Raw genomic sequence first — 6,466 nt, forward strand, 5'->3', positions numbered from 1 at the left:
CTGCCCACTACTTTCCCCCCCTCGCCTGCCGTCACTGCCGCGTCGCCTAACGTACTCCCGCCCGCGTGGGGCTTTCCGGTCCGCGCGTGCAGGTGTTCCCCGCAAATTGGGGGCCCAGGGAGAATTGAACCATAGAACGAATAAACGAGCAGTACAACTCAAAAGTACTCGCAAAAAAAAGGCACAAAAAACCACGAACGTGGATTGCTTATTTCCAAAATATACCACAAAACCCAAGAATCCGTTACAAGACACAAGCACTTACAAATTAACGATTACTTCTAAAAATACGCACTACATCCCTTTAAAACGACAGGGGGACTAAAAATATTTATCCGGTTCAAAGTCTACGGTACTCTGCCGGTACAAAGAGAGAGGCAGGGGAGTTTCCCAAAAAACCGAACAACGAAGCGGGGGGCAAACGCTACCCGGTCGTAATCGGAACAGACAGACAGTCACTGAGCTCCCGCCCCCTATCCAGGGTTTCTGCCCATTCACGGAGTTTTCCCCCGAATGTGCTCCCTTTACGCTGCTTTATTGACTCCCTTGTGCTCCGAGTGTGTAGTGAAATGAAAAGAAAAAAAAAGATTTATTGCCCGTCAAAAACCCAACACCTTTTTTAGCGTGAGTACGGCACACACATGCCCAAAAGGGGCGTGTCTACAATGGTGCTTCTTCTCCGATTGAAGAGAAAAAAAACCTTGTGCACAGGCAGAAAAACCCCCATAGAAAAAAAATATTGGGGCACAACACCCTTCACACAACTTTTTTGAGCTATTTTTCACGCAAGACCACACATTTAAAAAGTGCAAGCCTTCAAACTTCCCCCTTTTTCACCGGGGAAAGAAAATACTGATCAAAATCGTTTTTATGCCAGGTTCCGCTTACGTGGGATGCTTTCAACCAAGTCCCTTCTTGGCGGTGCTACCTCTTTGGAACCCCCCCCTACTCCCTACAAGGCCGCTTACGAGCCCCCCACTGTGCATACTGAACGACCCGCTTTTGTGGGACGCCCCTGGGATCACTCTGCAGAAGCCTACGAGAAAACTAAACAAAACCAGGTTTTCAAGGCTTCCCCTGGTTGTTCATCGGTTAAATCAATACACCCCTGGGAAACCATCGCAGAATAAGCGATTAAAGCTTGCAGTGCCAGGGGCGGTTCCCCATGTGGACGGTCCGGCATCGTCTGCACCCGCGCTGCCCCCGGAGCCCTTTTCCCCTGGCCAAAGAGTATCGAGGAGTTGGGAACAGATTCGAAGTAAAACAAAAAAACCCAAAATTCTCCCCTCCCCCCCCACCTGCCCCACACCTCACCACCCCCCCTATAAAGGGCCCCTTTAGGGGGGGGGACACTTTCAAAATGTAAAAAATCAATACACCAGCTCGTAGTGCTTCCGCTCTATCTTTACCCAATGCATCACAATGTACAAACGTCACTAAAAACCCCATACCTACGACCCCCCAGCGTATAAACAACACGACTAGCGCCCCACGCCCCCGCCATACCTCCATCACGCCCTTGCTCGTCCATAACGACACTTCTGGCAATAACAAACTGAGGTTTCAACCCCCCCTATCAACACCTCTGTGAATTCTGTGGCGTCTGGGCTTCCCCTCCCAAACATCAGCGAGAAAAGGGGGGCTTTTTTCAAACAAACGACGCACACCCATGGCAATCTTAATCAGATCAAAAAGTGGCTGATGCCTCAGAAGCAGGCTGGGGTTCATTGTAGATGTGGATTAGATTATGTAGTTTTTTGGGAAGTATGTATGTATGTGTGGGTGTAGTTTGTATGTTGGATGTAAATTTGTATCATGGTGAATGTATACATGTTATATTTATAAATGTAAAAAACTTATATTATGGAGATAAAATGTATATGCACGTGTGTATGCTTTACGCTGTGTGCTTCCCCGTATGTATGTAGTGTCAAGTAGTTACAGCATCATCCACACCCCCGCATCTGCATCTGCTGCGTGCGTGTAGCCTTGATGTGTCATGTATGCAGATGTGTTATATATCCCCTGTGTACACAAGGGGAAACACACTGGCATACTCACATTGGTACATACCATTTTGATACACCCGCACATTGGTATACACACATGTGCATAATACATACATTTGAACAATTAATGAAGTTTGGGATGCAATTGTGTATTGGTATGACATTTTCAGTATTCCAACTGCATATGAATTTGTTGAATATGCACTGTTTCAATTAATGTGTGCATAGCATGGGTATCATCCCCCGGGGGCATATGCCAATTTTGTAAATATGGGTTTTTGTTGACGTTTTTGATCAATGGTGCATTTTAAAATGGTTACAAATGTGTCATTTTTTGCACATGTGATATGATGAAGTGGCATGTATGCACATTTTTATATGTGAATGGCCATGTAGCACATGTTTTAAAACATGAATATGGCATGTAAAAAAGTGTATGCATCATTGTACACAATGCACATGTGATGTATCACTGTGGCATGAAAGCGCAAAAGGTATTAAGTTTTTCAGGTGGGTTGGGTTTAAGTTTTGCTTGTGAGTATGTAGGTTGCATGTGGAGTAGGAGGTATTTGGGGTGTGAGAGTATTAGGTTTTTGATGTGTATGTAGGTATGCATGTGTATGTAGTATGCATGTGTATGTAGCTAAGCATGTGTGTATTGAGGTGTCCTACAGGTATCTAGCGTACCAGTGTATTAAAGGAGTGTGTGGATGCAGCTATGATGTGTATCAAAGTGGGATGTAAGTACATAATATGTGGTGCAGGGGTATACCCACATACCCGCATGCCCAATCACACTGCACACAACACCATACAAAACATGTTTGTATATTTAGGTGTGATTGTATGCTTTATCTAAGTGGCATGTAAATTGGTATGATTTAAGTAAATATGTCTGTAATGCCCGATGCTTTTGGGGTTTGCAGTATGCACAGTGTGTCATTTACATGGGTATGTTTTGGTATGCTGATGTGTTATGAAATTTTGTATGTTTGGGATGCATGTGTATATTTGGTATTTTTGGTATATTGTATTCATTTTTATTTTGGATTCATTTTTTTATGTTGGTATTCTTGATGTTGTATTCAGTGTTGTCCGGGATTTATGTGTAATTGGTATTTCATTGTTATTTGGATGCTGGTATGTTGGATCATTATTTTGGGGGCCCTGGTATGTTGGGATGCATTCGGTTGTTGGTATGCACATGATGTCAGTATGCTGTGCATAAATATTCATGTTTCTTTAGTTTGTATATACTGGTATGCACATGTGTGTACGGTGGTATGCACATGTGTATGCTGGTATACATGTGAATGTTGCTATACACATGTAAGTTGGTATACACATGAGTGTATGTCAGTATGAACGAGTGTATTTTGGTATGCACGTGTGTATGTTGTATGTTGCTATGCACGTGTAAGTTGGTATGTTGGATGTGTGCATATGTCTGCATGCATGTGTCCATGTATGCATACTGTGTGCAATGCAACCATGTATGCATGTATTTACGCAGGAATTAATGTATCTACATACATATGCCCCTATGAATGTATTAATATATACAGATATATACAGTTATGGATAGTGTATGTGCCTTCAGGGAAGTACACATGCATGGTCTGCACACACTATATCCAATCTGCATTTGTGTCTCCATACATCAATACTGTCACTAGAAGGACTCGTTTCAAGTAATCCTAAGTTAAAGTAAAATTCCACACCAACTCTATCCTAGTACAAGAATAGCTTTTTCCTTTCCTTAAATATTTTCAATTCTAACTTTCAAATCTTCTATATTAAGGACATCTCAAGCTTTTTCTCATGTAAGTTCCTACAGCACTGATCTGTAGACACATATATGAGATACTGAATATATAGAAGTTAATGAACCGAGCCAATGCACAAGTCAAATATTGTAAAATATTATTAATGTACTAAATATGCATGCCTTAACTTTTTACCAATGTATAACACCAAGTTTTAATCAACATTTTTCATCAATATGCATAATCCTGGAAAATTTCAAGTATATCTTAAACTCAGCTTATGGCTGAGTTGAGGGTCCCTGTTCTGTATATATATGGCATTCAACATTTCAGCAAACTGCTACATATACTCCCTTTCATCTAGAAGCGATTTGTTTTGGAAGCTAAAGTCAACAAGCTTGCTCCTTCTTCTGTGATCAGGTCTTGACACCATACACTGCATACCATACTTGTTAAACACAACAAAGGATTCTTGAGGAGGATGGTTTAAGCTAGGACTTGCAATGAACAACTGCTTTATCTTCTTCATTCTAAAACAAACTTATTTTTTTCAAAACTTGTAAATGGGGATTAAGCTGAGAGGATGATAAATTAAATTTTAGAGGTTTCTTGTGCAAAATGCTCAAAACATCTGATTATATAATTTGTCTTTATTTTTTATTACAGACCATCTGTGTCTAAATGCATTATAAAAGTGTAATTTTACATACCCCAACCTATAAAAAAAAAAATAACTAGTCATAAAAATTGTTGTAAAGGTACACACACAAAGAAGCAACAGACATATATACATTAAAATTTGCACCATAGATTCATGCTGCATGTAAATTAGCTTTCTTGTATTGGTAGCGCTTGTCTAATGTTGCACTAGTTTGTTTGTTTATAATGATGTCTATGAATACTAAAAAATCTTGCACGGACCTCTTATCCGATATAACATGTAGGGATAGATAAATATCTTTCTATAAAATACTTTTTTGAAGTTGCAACTAGGAAAATAATATAAATAAATCATAGACTGGAATAAAATTTATATCAGGACCTATGCCAATATATGAATGATGCCACTGTCTACAGTTATGTATCATTATTTTCTAATAGTAATAATTATTTTGCTACTCCCATGATAATCAATAAATATATATTGTATTCTGACAAAAAAATATATCACCATTAATTCTGATACAGTTAAAAGAAACAAATTATTTTCCTTAAATCATACCTTAATATTTTCATATTTGGTATCAACACAAAGTCCATTAAAAAAAAATTACATTCCTTATTCTAATCTAATCTTTATTCTAATAATGGTTGGACAAACTTCTTGAATGAACAAACAACTAATTGTTAAGAATTCCTTTCCACAATTTAACAAACCTAAGTTTTCAAGAAAAAAATCTTGCCACTAACAGTTTTATGTACCACAAATATTCTCATAAGATAGTACTAATAGAATTACTAAACTATTCTCAAGTAACCTTTCAATCTATGATCATATTTAATATCATGAAGCAACTTTTATAACTTTACCATGAAAGTATATATATCACAACAAAAACGTTAACCTCATATTTCCAGAACATATCTATCAGGGCCTTTGATGTGTCAGTATGTCTTGCACCTGCCATGCCTATGAAAAGTTTACTTCCACGTCAATATATATCCACAATAACTAATTCCCTCACAGATGGATGAAAATTATTTTGTATACTAGTTTGTTTTAAGTTTTCACTTGCATATTTTTTTTTCTTTTTTATATCAATACTTCAATCTGTTGTTATAGCCTAAGAAAGCCCTATACAATACCAGCAAAACAGAGGAATTACAAAAATAAATCCTTAATCACTCATACTTCCTCATGAACAGCTTGATCCGAAAATAAATCACTGAGAAACTACACCATTCAAATATCTTCTACAACGTACTTGAGTAAGGGGAATATATCAAAAGACTGTATGACTTAGCATATGCCAAATGAATATGAGTTGCAAGATTTTTGTTTTTCTTTATTCAAATAAAATATCAACCTGTGCATACATCACTACATAGCTGACATTTCACTACCTTCCCAAAAAATTCCTAACATTAGAAAACAATTATTATGAATTGTTAGGTTAATTATTACCATAACACTGCTAAATAGAGTACATGAGAATTTTTATTAGTAAACATTCTCAGTCAACCTTTATCTACAATTAAGCCCACGATGCTATTTCTTAAAATTCAACTTCGAGTAAATTCAACTAATACGAGTAAATTCAACTAATACGTGTAAATTCAACTAATACGAGTAAATTTACACTTGCACATCAAAACCATTTCGATTTCAGGACAAAAATATAATATTCCATTACTCATAATGTCACAAAACCCTTTCTACCTTATTGTCGCAACCAACATCAACTTAGGTGACAGACTCATTGTTTACGTAGAGCTAATCTTATCTCAATAGCCCTTGACACATCACAATAGGCTTGATAATCCCCTCCCCCCCCCTGTCACCTTCCTATTAAAATCAAATTGTGTGCATATTGGAGATAAGGCCACTAATGTGAATAACCAAGCAATGCGTAAGGATGAGTCACATAAATAAAGAAATGAGGAATAACAAGAAAGGAGAATAAAATAGAAAGTTTATTTGTCACCACACAAGTTCCCTTGGTTTGTAATAACCCAAAGCCAATTTTGTAA

Source organism: Penaeus monodon, chromosome 2 (assembly GCF_015228065.2).
Source record: "Penaeus monodon isolate SGIC_2016 chromosome 2, NSTDA_Pmon_1, whole genome shotgun sequence".
In the NCBI taxonomy this organism is placed as follows: Eukaryota; Metazoa; Arthropoda; class Malacostraca; order Decapoda; family Penaeidae; genus Penaeus; species Penaeus monodon.